The sequence below is a fragment of the Castor canadensis genome, chromosome 1, assembly GCF_047511655.1.
Source record: "Castor canadensis chromosome 1, mCasCan1.hap1v2, whole genome shotgun sequence".
Lineage (NCBI taxonomy): Eukaryota > Metazoa > Chordata > Mammalia > Rodentia > Castoridae > Castor > Castor canadensis.
The window spans coordinates 20968389-20985815 of record NC_133386.1 but is presented as its reverse complement, the minus strand read 5'-3'; the positions used below and the strand labels follow the sequence as shown (position 1 = coordinate 20985815).

At 41.4% G+C, this 17427-nt stretch overlaps 1 protein-coding gene across 1 annotated transcript in view; it reads left to right on the top strand.

The window, feature by feature from the left end:
• Utrn (utrophin) overlaps positions 1 to 17427 on the top strand; it is a 521188-nt gene that overhangs the window by 21525 nt on the left and 482236 nt on the right. The window lies entirely within an intron of this gene.

Here is a 17427-nt window from a genome sequence, read left to right as displayed (position 1 = left end):
AGAAAGTGGCTTATCTCTCTTGATAAGAGACAAGGAAGCATTCGAAGATAAATGTTAGAAGTTAAAGAAAACTGGGGAATGCTTTACTGTCATCCAGGAACTGTTCTAAGTACAACCAGGGAACAAGGTGCATTCTATTCTCTTCATTTTAAAGATAAAGGAACAGAGAAATTAGACAGCTCACACAACTAGGAAGTGTAGCAGTGGGAATTAACAAGAAGGCTGTTGATGTTTATATATTGAGAAATGGCAGTCAGCTTCAGGGTGAACAGCCAGAACTCTGTTACATAAGGAATTCTTTAATCAAGATGTGTGACATTGCGATCTTGTGAACTTCAATTAAGATCAGTATGAAAGTTCCTCGAAAAAACTAAAAATAGAACTAGCATATGCTCCTGCTACACCACTCCTGGGCATATACCCAAAGGAATCTAAATCAGCATACAGTAGAGATACCTGCACACTAGTGTTTATTGTGGCACTATTTACAACAGATGGACGAATGGACAAAGAAATTATGGTATATATACACAATGGAGTATTACTCAACCATAAAGAAGAATGAAAAATGTCATTTGCAAGAAAATGAATGCAACTGGAGATCATCAGGTTAAGTGAAATAAGCCAGACCCAGGAAAGCAAACATTGTGTGTTCACTCTTATATGTGGAATCCAGACCTAAAAACAAACAAACAAACGTAAAGGTACAAGGAGAACTAGTGGGGAGGGGGAACCAATAGAAAGGAGGAAGACAAGACAAGGAAGAGAGGGTGAAGGGGGTAGATATGATTGAAATACATTGTATACATATATGAGAATGTCATAATGAAACCATTATTCTGTAAAATAAAAAAAGATGTTACCATCAGGTAATTGATGTATTGCTTCTGTTAGAACCCAGGAACACCAGCTACTCTAGATGTTTCTTCAGCCCCTGACTTTAACATGGCTTTGTTTAGCCTTGTGCATGCTATGGGACTTCTCCAAGACTTAGTTCTGTCATCTGTAAAGTAAGGGAAATGATTCCACCATACAGTTATTGTGATTACAAGCTAAGAATTCAGCAGTGTTTCAATTACAAGGGAACAGGGAGAATTCAGAAAATATTCCACTGGCATTTTGACATGGACTACACTGGATTTGCAAATTACTCTAGATAGTATAGACTTTTTACCAATAGTAAGTATTCTAATCCATGAGTATGTGATGACCTTCCATCTTTATGAATCTTTGCTTAGTAATGTTTTACATGTTCCTGTGTATAAGATTTTCACCTCCTTGTTTGGATTTGTTCCTAAGTATTTTATTCTTTTGATACTATTGTTAATGAAATTGTTTTTGTAATTTCCTTTTCCAGTTGCTCTCAGTGTATGGAAACACAACTTATTTTTGAGTATTGATTTTGTATCATGCAATTTTGCTGAATTTATTAGTTCTAACAAGGATTTTTTGTCTGTGAAATATTTAGGGTATTCTGTATATAGGACCATTCACCTGCAAATAAAGATAATTTTAATTCTTCCTTTGTAATTTAGATGCCTTTTATTTATTTTTCTTGCCTAATTGCACTGGCTAAGACGTCCAAAACTCTGTTGAACAGAAGTGGCAAAAGCAGGCATCCTTGTCTTGTTCCTGGTGTTAGAAGAGTTTTTAGTTTTTCATGTATGGCTTTTACTTTGTTTAAGAAGTATTCTATTCTTAGTTTGATGAGTGCTTTTGTCATGAAAGGGTATTGATCTTGTCAAATGCTCTTACTGCATCTATTGAGATGATCTCATGGGTTTGTTTTTTTTTTTTGTCCTTCATTTTGTTAATGTGCTATTTTATATTTTTTAATGTTGAATCATCTTGTGATTCAGGAATAAATCCCCATTGGACATGGCATATAATCCTCTTAATGTGCTGAAAATTCACTTTGCTAGTATTTGGTTGAGCACTTTTGTATCAGTATCCACTGAGGATTCTGGCTTATAGTCTTGTAGTGTTTTTGCCCTCTTTTTTTTGGTGTCAGAGTAATGGGCGTAGTAGCCTCATAGAATCAACTTGGGTATGTTCCCTCTCTAAAAATTTTCAAAAGAGTTTGAGGACTATTGGTGCTAATTATTTGCTACATATTTGGTAGAACTCTTCAATGAAGCCTCTGGTCCTCCTGCCTTTGTTGGCAGTCTTTTGCTTTTGTTTTTTCTGTACTGGGGCTCAAACCTAGGATCTGATGCATGCTAGGCAAATACTCTACCACTGAGATATACCCCCAGCCCTGGAAGTTCTATTTTTTAAATGAAAAAATATTTTCATGCTTATCCTTAGAAACTATAAAGACAGTACATGATTTAGAAGTGACAGTCTGTCAAACAATGGCCAAAGAAAATCATCCATTTTATGACTTCTCTTTTTTGTCTGGTCCCTCAGAAATATAATTTTATCAGTTATGATTACTGTTGCTGTGACCTCACATTTTCATCCACATGCTCACCATTGTTTACTTCCCTCCCACGAAAATTCTACACCCCTTTGTCACATACTGCTGTGCCACCTCTCTGAGGCCTGGCAGGAATACTGATATTCTGCACCATGTTGTCTTTTGATGACATCACCCAAATTCCCACATTGCCATGTCTCATTTGTTGGTAGAAAATAATTGTGACTGAATTGTTTTCCTTCTACCTCCATCATCACAAGGTCCTGACCACAGAACTGCACTCAATTCTAAACTGCTAGCTATTTTAGACTCATGCCTGGCAAGTTAATGAAGCACCTAAACTACAAGTCTTCAAAACATGACTCTACTTCTGTGTTTTCCTTAGTCTAACCTTCAGTCTCCTGCTACTCTAGCCTGATGTGCTCAAGCCACAGGTTTACGATGGCAAATTTTATGCTGTATATGTGTTTTCTTCTTTTTAATCATAATTTTATTTACTTATTTGTTGGCAGTATTGGGGTTTGAACTTAGGGCCTGTGTACTTGCTAAGCAGGTGCACTACCACTTGAGTCATGCCACAGTCATAGTTTTAAAAAGAAAGAAAGTAGATCAGTTTGCCCTGGGGAAAGAATGAGAGTGAGGGATAATGAAGAGCTAGGAGGAAACGTTTAAAGGTGATGAATTACCCTGATTATGACGATGGGTTCACAGGTGTAAGCAATATCAAAACTCATTAAATTAAATGCTTTGTAAATGTATGGCTTATTGTACGTCATTATATCTCAGCAAAGATGTCAACTGGATTTCATGAAAACAAGTCAAAGTTTTCCATTTGCTGGCATACCGTATTTCTAATGATCTCTTTTCCCCTAATTATAATCTATTAAAACTTCTTTAACTGTGGGTAAATATGTCTCCTTTTCATGCCCATAGCTCTCTACTGCTGATGCTGACCTGATTTATAACTTTGATTCAAAGACTCTTGGTTGTCTTCAGAAAAAGTAGCATTACCCAGGGACTAAAGTTAGATAAGAAGTATGCTGTCAACCGTTTTTCAACTTGACTCTTTCGTTGTCATGTTTTCTGAAATTCCTCCCATCAGAAGAGGTTGTTCTATGAAATAATATAGTTCTTTTGTTTTTTAAGAAGGTAGTATTTATGACTTAGTGGAGATACTCATAGCTTTAGAGATTTACTTTTAAGAGCTTTATTTATCGACAGTACAACTAGCAGTGATGCCACAATATCCCAGACAGCTTTAGGCTGCTAATAGTGTTGTTGAAATTATTTACTTAAACTGCAAGTGTGACTACTTTTATACGAGTATTTTTTTAAAAAATCTAAAATCCCCCTTTGTTTAAAAAAAAAAAATGGAACCCAGCTGAGCCCAGGTGGCTCACTCCTGTAATCCTATTGCTCAGGAGACAGAGATTAGGAGGATTGCAGTTCAAAGCCAGCCTGGGCAAATAATTCAAGAGACCCTATCTCAAAAATACCCAACACTAAAAACAGGGCTAGTGGAGTGGCTCAAATGGTAGAGTGCTTGCCTAGCAAGTGAGGGCCTGAGTTCAAACCCCAATACCCCCCAAAATGGAGCCCAAAATATTGCTAAGTACTATCCAATAAAAGCATTTCAAGAAAGAAAGATCTATGTATAATTTGACATTTTTCTTTTAAGTCCTTAATGATTACCAATGTCAGGGACTCTTGTTTTTGCCTTCAAAACTGTAAATTTCTCTTCTTTTATCTAGTAATTAATTCTATTATAAATCCCTCTACCAGTACACATAGAGCAGCCTCTACCCCAAACAATGTCTTCATCTGCAGCTTAAATCTCAGCGGTTCTCACTCTCCCTGTTGGAGGCTATGGCTCCAACCTACTTATGAAGCATTTTATCCAAAAGTTACTTATTACACATCAAACTATGTGCTAGGCCTCCAAACCAGAGACACAATAGTGAGCAAGAAAAGCACAGTCACTCTCACAGAATTTATAGACAGATATTGAACAAGCAATTGTAGCACTGATGAGTGTCATAATAAAGTAAGTATGGAATGCTTTCTATAGAGACATTTCTTTTCCCTCTAGGCTTCAGTAGGAAAAATCACCAGGGCTAAAAAAAATGATGATGGGTGTGGTGGTGTACAGCTATAATTCCAGCTACTCAGGAGGCAGGAGGATTATGGTCAGAGACTGACCAGGGCAAAGCATGAGACAAGCAACAGGACTTGGGGAGTGGTTCAAGTGGTAGAGTATGTGCCTCGCAAGCACAAGGCCCTAAATTCAATCCCCACTGTTGCAAAAAAAAAAAAAGAGAGAAAAAAAGACTTTTCCCTCCAATTTCCCACTCCTGGCAATCCAAAGGAAAGAGTCCACACAGGGAGTTTTCTGTATTAAGCAGTAGAAACAAGTCCCTATGACTAATTTTTATCTTCCTTTTTAGGAAGACAGAAGTATCCTTACCAATAACCATTATTCCAGCTTGACCACTGACTGGGAAGACTAGGTGTTTGTAACCATTCTCTTGATTTTCTCTTGGTGCTGCAGCTGTTCTCCCTGCTTGGGAGGTACATAGAAACTGCCCTCAAAAAGTTATGGTTAAAGTAACCATTGAGACAGTTATTAGACCATAATAACCATTGGTTTCATGAAGGCCTTAAAGAGAATTTTGTTTGCCTTAGATTTATTTAAATACCTCAGAGTCCTTACACAGTGTTTTTATTGTCATTTTGGGGGATTTTGGTGGTACTGGGATTTGAACTCATGATTGCTCAGCAAGCCCCTCTATGAGTTGAGTCAAGCTCCCAGAACTTTTTGCTTTGATGGGTTCTCAGAGAGGGTCTTGTGTTTTTGCCCAGGCATCCTTCAATCATGATACTCCTACCTCTGCTTCCCATGTACCTGGGATCACAGGCAAGTGCCACCGTGTTAAGGCCATGTTGAAAGTCAGCAGTACAGAAACTTTTTTTTGGTGGTAGTTGGGTTTGAACTCAGAGCCTTGTGTTTGCTAGGCAAGTGTTCTACCATGTGAGCTATGCCTTTAGTAAGAAACATTTTTGCTATGCAAACCATTTATGGGATCTACAAGAACAATTCAGCTTGTCACAGGATAAGTAAATGGACAACTTGGGTGTCTTCCAAAGGATCAATGGGCCACCCTCAAAACAGTGTCAACAGCAGCCTGAACACCAGGAAGAATGGATCATATCTTCTTAAAAATGCCAGAGAGATAAGATGTGCTTCAGTATGGTAAGCTGGGGTTATCTTTCCACGAGAACTCAGACAAATAGAAGAGAAGTTGCTTGTTTATACAGAGAACCCAGAAGTACTTAATGGCAGGCCAGAGTCCAAGCCCAACGACATGACTTAACTTTTCTGTTTGTCACCTTAGTCCACAGAAGAGGGAGAGGGCTTTGGCACGTCCATCTGCCCCCAGCCCAAGCTACCTAACATTCCTGGTGTGCCCAGGAGGGAACTGTAAACTAATTCAGCATGTCAGTCGAGTCTGTGACTGACAAGTGCAAACCTTGTCCTGACATGACCGCCCAGGATGCCATCTCACAGGCAAAAGCTGGGCATGTGACATGTGCCTGCCATCCCAGCTATGGCAGGAAGTATAAAATAGGAGCATCCTGGTCCAGGATGGTCTAGGCAAAAAGAGAGAACTTGTCTCAAAAAGTAACCAAAGCAAGAAAGGCTGAAACCCAAGTACCACCAAAAGAAAACAAAAACTTGTCCAGACAATAAACAAGAATATTAGGTCATGCCTTTAAGTGAATGTTAGCTCCTTAGTAGAAAGAGCCCTAAAACCTCTAATCTCACCTACTTGGGAGGCAAAGCCAGGAGGATTTCAGTTCTAGACCAGCCGTGGAAAAAGTTAGGAAGGCCCTGTATCAACAATAAACTAAATACCAAAGGGCTTGAGGGCAGGAGGCTCTGAGATCAATCCCAGTACCACAAGAAAAAACAAACAAAGCCCTGAACTGTGTGAAAATCACTTAACCTTTCTGGTCTCACTCGTGTTGTTTTAAGATGTACTAGATTAAGGACTGAATGTTGGAATCACTTGGAATACTTGTTAAATGTAGAGATTTGCCAGGCACTGATGGCTCATGCCTGTAATCCTAGCTACTCAGGAGGCAGAGATCACAAGGATTGAGGTTCAAAGCCAACCCAGGAAAATAGTTCATGAGCCCTTGTCCCGAAAAAACCCTTCACAAAAATAGGCTGGTGGAGTAACTCAAGGTGAAGGTGCTGAGTTCAAGCCCTAGTGCCACAAAAAAAAAAAAAAAAAAACCCCAAAAAGTAGAGATTTGTGGGCCACCCATGCAACCCTGGCCTGGCATGGTGATGGGGTAGAGTGAGGGCTGAGATGTTGTCTAAAAGTTCTTCTGGGGTTCTTCTGGGTGACCAGACAAGTTCTGCTCTAAAATGCTCTGGGATAATACCAGGAAGTAAAATTAATATTCCACAGGAAAGGTGTTAGTGTTGTACTACACTACAACACTAGTTGTAGTGTTGGAGGTGTGGCTCAAGTGGTAGAGCACCTGCCTAGCAAGCAAAAGGACTTGAGTTCAAATCCCAGTACCACCAAAAAATTAATAAATAAAAAAATAGAAAGCCCTCAACCTATGCTGAAAATACAATATTAGTTTCTTTCCTCCCATCTCCTAAAAATAGTGTATAATTTTATAAATAGTGATAATAATAATAAAATAAGCCAGGCACTGATCACTGTTTTTCGTTGGTTTATTTTCATTATTTTGCTACGCAAGCACTCTACCATTGAACTATATCCCCAGCCCCAGTCACTGTTCTTAACTTAAGTGTCTTCACAGAATTCTCTTAGCTCATCCAGGTAGAATATTACTATGATTCCATTCCATAGATGAGGAATCCAAGTCAATGTCATTTACATCCCATTACAGTAACAGGTAACAGTGTATAGTGAATGTTCAGGCCTGCTTTGGGAAGTTTCTACCTATAGAAACTCAAGTTGCTTCCTAAGTTGGTGACAGTGTGCTTTCATTTAAAAAAAAAGAAAAGCAAAAGTCTGGGTGTTGGCATGAAGTTCTGACACAGCCTCACTAGCTCTGTGATCCTGGTGACCCTACTTAGTCATCTCAGGCTGCTATTCCAAAACACTGTAGACTGGGTGGCTTAAACCACAGAAATTTCTTTCTCACAGTTCTAGAGTCTGGGAAGTCCAAGATCAAAGTGCTGGTCAGCTTGGATCATGAGGGGATTTGCAGATGGCTCCCTTCTTGCTGTATCTTCACAAACTGGAGAGAGAGAGAGTAAGAGACAGAGCTCTGGTCTTTCCCTCTTCTTATTTTGTGGGAACTCAGGGCTTCAAACTTGCAAAGTAGGCAATGATTTAAGGTGATTTATAAAGATTAAGTAAAATAGAAACTAAGTCGATGAGGAAAACTGGACCAAAGAAAAATTACAGATGGCTCCCCCCAAAAATTATCCACAGTGGGCATACATTGAGACAACCCTTTGAATGTCACTTAAATACTAATAATGAAAACTAGGACTATAAATAGGCACAGTGTGTGTGGGGGAGTGCTAGTGGGGGGAGGCGGGTGAGCTAAGGAGATTAAGATGATGGTATGTGGTTGGTGGACTTCATATACCTATATGAAACAGAACTAAAAAACCTCTTGAAATTACTTTAAGTGGGGCAGGGAGGGGGCTGGTGGGGGAGACGATGGGGGCAAGGTAACCAATGTACAATGTAAGTCTAATCGGAATTGTCACTATGAATCCCCCCGTATAATGAGTATATCCTAATAAAAAATTATTTTAAAAAGAATTAAAAAATTATAGATGGCAAGGAAAAGATATGAGGCAAGGAAAACATGAATAAATTTCTGCAATAGTTCTTGGTGCGAATAAATCCTCATTTAGTCATCACCGAATGTTTAAACTCCAGTACTTCTGGGGAAAAAAAAAAATCAGGATAAAAAAAAAGTCAGTTCTACTTTTAATACTTTACATTTTAATACTTTACAAATTTATTGGTTATGAAATTCTTGGGAACAATACAAGGTTATATTAGAGTTTTCTGAAGCAGTACAGGGTAACCACACCTTCAGTCCATTTTGCTTTGGTTATTTTAGAGATAAAGTCTCACAAACTATTTGCCCAGGCTGGCCTCAAATCTCAGTCTTCCAGATCTCAGTCTCCCAAGTAGCTAGGATTACAGTCTGTCCCTCTTCCTTTAAGGGCAGTAACCCATCATGAAGACCCCACCCTCATGACTTCATTTACATCTAACACTCCCCGAGTACTGCATCTCCCATTACCATCTCTTCGGGGATGAGTGCTTCAACCTTTGAGTTTTGGTGGACACAAGCATTTTTTAGTTTCAGTTTCTTTATGTGTAAAATATGTATCATACCTATTTGTAAGGGTTCAGAATTAAATAAGGGATTCATAGGCATTGGTCCAGCCTCATGATAAAACTAAAGGAAAACATTAAAAAGTGCCTGGCTGTGCACTTTTGAATAAAATCTAAAGGACAGTGGCTGTTTATTGAATATATATCGTGAGAGTTGTGCGTGGTACCCGTTGTCACGTATGCATCATCATCATCACCGTTTCACAGGTGAGAAAACTGAGAAGTTCAATTTTTCCTGAATTTATTGCTGGCAAATGGCCCAGCTAAAGCTGGAACCAGGGCAGGTGTTTTAGGGTGATTTATTGCCTCTAGTGTTTAGATAGGAATATGTGAAATTAATTATTTAAAACTTTCATGAATAAATCTAAGTGAATATTTTTACCTAAGAGTTCTGAGGTTACAAGAAATATTTATAAGAAGCCTGAGAAGAAGAGAAATCAGTTCTTTTATCTTTAAGGTCACCTTACTTGCTGAGTGAATATCAGGATACATGACCTCACAGTGAGACAAATGACCAGAAAGAGTCTCAGAGCCTGTTCTGTTCCTGCCCCTCTCCCTCCCCTCCTCCTCTCCTGACATCCATGCTGGAGTGAAGAGAGCTCTCAGAGCAGTGGCCCCAGGGTAACATTCTTTTCTGGCTGGAATTCTCTCCTATGTGAGCTGTCACCCAGCCCCTGGTTTTCTGTCTGCAATTAGTCAAAGGGGTGTAGACACATTTCTAGCCTTTTCTCTAGAAGGATTCTTATGTGACCTTTTCCACTTCCATCCCAGGTTGTAGGATGAAACTCTCTCTTCAATAGAGAAAATTTAGTTTTTAAAGAAACTGAGAAGCAGGCTGGGATTGAGTTTCAGTTTTGAGAAAATTATCTGGGACTGGGTATGGTGGTGTGTAGCTATAATCCCAGCTACTGGGGAGGCATAGATTCAATGCTAGCCCAGGCAAACCCCCATCTTGACTGGTAAATAGGCATGGTGGCATACTTTTGTAATGCAAGAAGCACAGGTAGGAGTAGTGTCATCTGAGGCTGGCCATAGGCAAAAAAAAAAAAAAAAAGTGAGATCCTATTTGCAAAATAACTAAAGTAAAGAGGGCTGGGGATGTGGTTTAAATGATAGAGCACCTGCCTAGCAAGTGCAAGAGGCTCTCAGTTTAAACTCCAGTACTGCTGGGGGGGTGGGGAGGGGGAAAAACAACAACAAAAAAACCCGAATTAGAAACAAAGTCAGTTCTACTTTTAATATTTACAAATATATTGGTTATGAAATTCCAATACAAGGTATATTGGTTATGAAACTCTAATACAAGGTAGTATTAGAGTTTTCTGAAGAAAATACAGTATAATCACTGAACTATGCAACAGACCTGACAGAAAACCCTCCTTCCCAGCAGGACAACCACTGAATCTCTATTTGGCAGGCTGTAAACACTTGCCTTCTCAAGGTAACCACTGGAGTGGCTGGATGTCAAGTCCAGGGAGGTGGCTCATAGAGACCACACGACTCATTCAGCCAAGTGGAGTTTATCAGTCTAAAAGACAGAAAAATGAACAATGCAAGCTCTGGAATTCAGATCTGGGAGTCTAGGCTCTTAAGTTAACATTGGACAAAACACACCCCTGCTTCATTACCTTATGGTTATCGTGGATAACCAAGGGAGACGAGCAAGAAAATGTACAGCTGTGGACTGGCTAGGGTGACAGGTGACTGAAGCAACTCTTGGAGAATCTTCTACTAGTAATGAGCAAATGACATTTGGTGATGACTAAATAAGGATTTATTTGCAACAAGAAATATGCAGAAATTTACTCATGTATTTTTTGTCTTGGCCTCAATTCTTTGCCATCCATAATTTCTTTTGGGTTTTTTTGGCCATCTATAATTTTTCTTTGGTCCAGTTTTCCTCATTGGCTTAGTTTCTATTTTATTTAATCTTCATAAATCGCCTTAAAGCCCATAGAGAAGTCAGCAAGTCGTTAAATGATTAAATGGTTAGTGAGAGAATAGTCTTTGATAGAATCTGTCTTCTTTTTTTTATTATTTTAAACAAAGATCTCTCGACAGTGGGTGATGTCAGGCCTAAGGTATTTGGCTTTGCCCTTTGTTCAGGACTCTTGGTGTGCCTGGTGGACCTGGGGTCCACAATGAAGATGAGCCCCCCCCCCCTTGCTTTGCATTTACAAGTTGGGATTTTACAATGTGCTAGCACTCTTTTAAAGACTACTAATAAATATTATTGCCTTTTGAGTTGACAGATTTGTAGTACTGTAACCACCCTGAGCTAAAAGACCTACTAGAGAATTTTGCAAACTCACACAAAAACTACTGTTACTTTGGAAAAAAAAAATGAAATTTCGACTTTTGTCATTAATTTCAAAAGACAACCATCAGAACAGTATCTTTTCCCAAAAGTGGGAACATTTAAAATAGGCATATATTTTAAAGAATTTTGTAATTACAAAGCAGACCAAAGTCCCATCACTTCGAATTTGAAGTTAAGAAAGAATTGGAAAATCTTGCTAAGCCAACTAAAAAGCCCGTTGCCCAAACACCGGGGTGCACTGGCTATTCCCACCCCTCCCCCACCCCACGGATTAAACTGGAGCCAGGCAAGTGGACACCAAAAGGAAGGGCGTCCTTCTCGGCGGGCCGAGCACAGGGAGTGCCGCTGGGACTGGGTGCTGTGGAGCCTAAACCTGTGGAATTCCCAAGAGAGGCTCAGCCTGGGTGGGGCCAAGCGCAAACCCAGCACTGCAAACCCACAGCTGCTACCAGCGTCCCAAACTGACTTCAGACTCTGCAGGGCTGGCAGTGGGACAGGCTCTGCTCACTTAGGCTGCGTTTGTGAATCCGGGAACGGCACCAGGATTTTTTTCCCCAAGCCCCAATCTGTGATGCGTGCGTCCTAGAGGTCTGGGGGGTGGGGTGGGGGGAGCTCCTCCAGAGAATCCATTCGCTCAGGTCACATGTCACAGGCTGGCCAGGGAGGCTCAGCGGTCATGCACTTGATCTCTGCTTTAGCTAGGGCTCCAACCCAGGGTTCTATCTAAGTAGATGGCACATTAAGATTTCCAGATCTAATTTGAAGATGTATAAAAGGTGGACTTTGGTATACATTTGACTTTTAACTGTATAACTAAATGTATCAACCATTTTTACGTGTAAAATTCTGGGACAGAAAGTGCTGCATGGTGTGATATTTACAACAGACACATTGAAATGCCCAGTGTTCGCATGAGAATTGAAAAGGCCAGTAAGAACACTTTCCCCTGTATAAGTCATCTACTTAATGGGCACACACCATGCATCCAACACCAGTTGGCATCAGACAGCCAGTGGGCCCTCAAGGAGCTGGAGACAGGATTCATATGGAGAATGCAACTAACAGCAGGGAATCTATGGCATGTCTGTAAATGAACAGAACGATGCTGATGGTAGGTGTTAAAAATCCAAGGGACACTTGGAGTACTCAGGAAAAGCTTTACAAAGGAGGTGGACTGTGGCCCCATTAACTAAGGGGGAGAAGAAGCCATGAGAGGACACTCCAGAGGAAAGAACAGAGTGACCAAGAGGATGAGGTCAGCTGTAAAAGACTTCAACATAAAAAAAGTGGATGGAAAAGTCTGAGAGTAGCAAGAAGTTAAGTGACTTCCCTAAGGTCACATAATTGGTCTCTGATGGAGGTGGGAAAAGCCTGAGAGTAGCTGCCAAACTCAATGGCCACTTTTACCATTTTTACCAAGACAGTTGGGAACTGTCTTGACTTGTTTTCTGTTGCTATAATAGAATACTGGAGACTGGGTGATTTATAAAGAAAGTTTTGGCTCATAGTTCTGGACGATGGGAGATCAAGATTGGGTAGTCACATCCACTTGGCTTCTGATGAAGGCCTTACATTGCTTCAACTCATGATGGAAAGTGAAAAGGCAAGTAGGCACCTGCAGAAGAGAGAAAAGGTGTCCAAACTCCTACCATAGTTAGCTTATTCCCTTTATGGAGAAAGGCACTGATCCATTCGTGAGGGCTCCACCCTCATCACCCAAACACTTCCTGCTAGGTCCTGCCTCCCTGCACTGAGGAATTAAGTTTCATGTTTCAACATGAGTTTTCTTGGTTAAAAACCATATTCAAACCATCCTATGAGCCACTGAAGACTCTTGGAAACATGATAACCATGCCAAAAAGCCGAAGTGATGGCAAAGTATACGATGGACTGAAGGAGGAGTTACTGCCTGAGTGACACCAGTTAGAGGGTCATTTCAAAAGTTCAAGTACAAGCCAGGTGCTCGTGGTTCACACCTGTAATCCTAGCTACTCAGGAGAGGGTGAGATCAGAAGGATCTCTGTTTGAGGCCATCCCAGGCAAAAAGTTCTTGAGACCCTACCTCAACCAAGAGCTGAGCATGGTGGTGTGTGCCTGTCATCCCAGCTATGGTGGGATGCATAAAGTAGGAGGATGGAGGTCCAGGCCAACTTGGGCAAAAAAAACAAAACCTATCTCCAAAATAACAGGAGCAAAAGTGCAGGAGGTAGGGCTCAAGCAGTAAAGTGCTTGCTTCACAAGCTTGAAGTCCTGAGTTCAAGTCCCAGTTACTCAGTTACTAATTTGAAAGGGAAAAAAGAGAACTTTCCCTCCCAAGAATGATAGGCCTTGCCTGCATCTTTTGTCCCCTCTTAGCCCATGGCTGGGGATAGGGCCCTATGACTGGCTGTTCCTGGGCCATGAGCCCACTCCTAGGCTAGGCAGAGAAGGCATCCACAGCCCCTCAAAATCTGGTTGGAGCAGGAGAGGAGCAGTCCTCCAAAGGAAACATGGGGTTCCTTTAAAAAGGGGGGGGGCTGGTGATGTGGCTGTGGCTTTGTGGTAGAGCTCTAGCCTGGGTTCCATCTCACCGGGAGGAGAGGTACTGAGCAAAGGCAAGACAACAGGTATCCTTTGTGATTCCTGCCCCTCTGCTGGGGCTCAGCTCAGGTGTCCCTTCTTGATACTCTGTTGTTGCTGTCCTCCTCTCGTGGGTTAGGTGTCCCTCTCCTGGCTCATGTTACATCTTGGCCATAGCAGTGTACCCGTGTTAATTTTTAATTGTGTTTTTATGCATGAGCACTTTGAAGATGGGCACTGGCTTATTCCTATTTGCATACCCAGCCGCTCAGCTGGGTATGTGAGTTCCAGAAATGCTTGCAATAAAGGAATACAGATAATCACAGAAGGGCAGCAAGTCCTTCTGTGCAGAGGAACGAGTGTCATACAATTTTATTCTCACAACAATGCTTGGCAGAGACATTTTTCCTCCTCTTTTACACAAAAAGTTAAGTTTTAAGAGCACACACAACTAATAAGTGCCAATCGCAAATAGCACTTAGGCAACTTACATGTAGCTTCCTCCATCAACTGTGCTAATTGTCTCTCCTCTCCTTTCCCTCCTTCTTCCTTCTCGTAAACTCTGAACTCTTTACAACCCAGGGATCCTTTCTTTTCACTTCTTAGTAAATTGCGTTTCTTCTTCCCCTCAGTTATTATTTTACCTAAATGTACTCCCTAGCTAGTTTTATATCTTGTTTGTTTCTTCTCTCTCTCTCTTTTTTTTTTTTTTTGGTGGGACTGTGGTTTGAACTCAGGGTGTCATGCTTGCAAAGCAGACACTCTACCACTTGAGCCACATCTCCAGTCTAGTTTGCTCTGGTTATTTTGGAGATGGGGTTTCGTGAACTGTTTGCCCAGACTGGCCTCGATCCTTGATCCTCCATATCTCAGCCTCCCAAGTAGCTAGGAATACAGGCATGAGCCACTGGTGCCTGGCTCTCGTTTGCTTCTTTATCTGTAAAATTAAAGGTTTGAAGGAGATATTCTGCAAAATCTTATCCAACACCAACACTATAATATTATACAAAGCAAATTAAACCAAGCAAAATTAACCTGTGCAATAAGCCTGTCACAGGGTGTGTTTTACTCCCGAGGGTTTTTGGATCTGGTAGGCAGCTTACCTGTGGAGTGGGCTAAGCTTCCCGCTCTCACTGTCTCCCTGGTTCTTCCCTTTTTGAGTCTCCTTTATCTGCTTTCGCTCTATCACTTGCTCTTTGCCAGAAGCTTGGTCCTTTTCTTTTGCTCTTAGCTTCTCTGGACTCTGCATTTTAGCTCTGGATCCTTAGAACACCCCTCTTCCTGGTCCTGTGGTCCTTATCCTGGGAATGAGTCAGCCTCCCACCAGCACAGTGACCTTGCCAGGAACCTGCTGAAGGTTGTGAGAACACTCAAGAGTGGATCCCCAGTGGATTGCTTTTCCTTGCAGGGCAATTGCTAGGCCCCTGTAACCATCCAAAGTGACCTATTGGAGGCCCCATGGGTGGTTCTCTAGTCACCCTCATTTAAACCTCCTGGGTTGCTTGTTAAAGCTGAAGGTGCTTGGGCCCTGATAGAGTAATAATGTCACCATTTTGTGAATCAGTGGCCATTTTATCCTCAGGCCTTACTTCTTGAGAAATGGAGCCAGCCCCAGGCAACTCCACCCTTAACAGAAATTCCCACGCTCTAAGACACCAGAGATTCCCACGCACACACTAACTTCCTCAAGCTCCCTCTTCTATAAAAGCCACGGCCAGCCCAGAGTCAGCACTGCACCATCTTTCCCCGGCCAGCCTGGCAGTGCGAGCCTGCCTTTAAACCTTGCTCTTGGACGTGAGACTTTTCTTGTGAGCTTTCTTTGTGAGCGGCGTTTTTCCTAACACGCCCCACCACATCTTCTAAGTCACAGTTTCTGGTGGATGGCAGACAATCTGAATTCAAAATATGCCTCCCCAGTGATCCTTCAGCTCATTGAATTCATTGTGAGAACTCTTCTTTTTGTTATTTATACTGGAAAAGTTTCATGCTTTTTTTTTTTTTGTGGTACTGGGGTTTGAGCTAAGGGCCTCACGCTTGTAGGCAGGCACTCCATTACTTGACCCACTCCGCCAACACCTCTTTTTAGGTTTTTAAAGAGAGTCTTGTGCTTTTTCCCAGGTCACCTTTAACCCTCATATCTCTGCCTCCTGATTTCCTGGAATTACAGGTGTGCTTTACCTCGCCCGGCCCTCTATTATCTCTTCTATACAAGCCTCAGGTTTGCATTTTCTTGACCCGAGAAAGATTAGAAATGATAAATGCCCTAACTTTCCCCCACCTCTTTACCCCTTATCTGCAGCAAGGGTAAAGCTGAAGGAATGTCTTGATTTTTTTTTTTTTTTTTAGTACTTGTGTATTTTCCCATTTTTCTATTGTTCAAAGAGAAATTGTATTCATATATTTTTACACAAAGTTTGGTAGAGAATATTTTCTTTTCAGCTCTCATATTGAGGCAGACTAAAATAGGGAAAGTTTGGGACTCAAAGAAAAAAATATTACATCTTAGATTAACCATGCTTTGCCTCAGGAACCTTCCTCACCTGGCTGGGAGCCTCCCGTGCCTCTCCCTAATCATTAATTATTGGGTGGGAATCTTCTTGTTTCCCCTTCCCGTGGGTTATGGTACATTTTTAAAGCACCTGAGAGCAGAAATGCCTCTCTTGGCTTCGGGCTTCCATCTAGGCCCCATCATGCTTCCCTTTGTATTTCTCTTCCCTAACTTTTAATAAACTCCCTTTACATCCATGTGTCCTGCCATGGATTCTTTCTGGTGGGCTACACAGAATTTGGAAGTCTTCTGATGACAAACTGCACTGTTGACAATATCATGATGCAGTTCCCAGTATGTGAACAATATACAATGTGTGTGTCCTGTCTATATGTATTGCATATATGATGCAAATATCTTTATTTATGAAGACACTACCCATATCATAATTTTTTTGGTGTGAAAGGCTTTCTCTCCTACTGGGTCACAAATACAGTTTTCTTTAAAAAGAATGTTCCTGCTCCATGGTGACTGTAGGGCAATTCTGACTCTGGATTAATAGTAGCCCAGGGCTCTGTTCTTATCGCTTTTCCAAATGCCCTACAGTGATCTTTCTGATGGGCAAAGCCTTGCAGGCACTGTCAGTGCCCCTGCCGTGTGTGTGTGTGTGTGTGTGTGTGTGTGTGTGTGTGTGTGTGTGTGTGTGTGTGTGTGTGTGTGGTGTGTGTGTGTGTGTGTGTGTGTGTGTGTTTTGCAGGTACACTAATAACTCCCCAGTCTCCTGGTGGCCCCTCTCCACCATGCCATAAACTAGATTTTGGGGATGTGAAGGGAAGATTACACAGTGTACTGCATGGAAATAGAGCCCCCTGTGCTCCAGGTCTCCTGCCAAATGTGGCTTCCTCATCTAACAAAGGAGCAGGACTGGCTTGGGACCACTTCGTCATTCCACTGAGACTTTCTTTGGCCTTTTTGACCACCACCTTCAAGAATTACCATCTTCTGTCCAGGGGAGAAGAGCTAGAAAGAGTTGGTCCAGTAACTCCCTGTCATCCTCTGGAGGTGATGTGGTCACATGCAGACGATGGCTTTGTCCCTCATGTCCCTTCCATATGGCTTTCAGAGAACATGAGTTAATATTTCTTCAGAGCTTAAAAATTCAGAAATTACAGGGGGGGGGAAGGGAGGAGAAATGACCCAAAATTTGTATGCACATATGAATAAAATAAAAAGT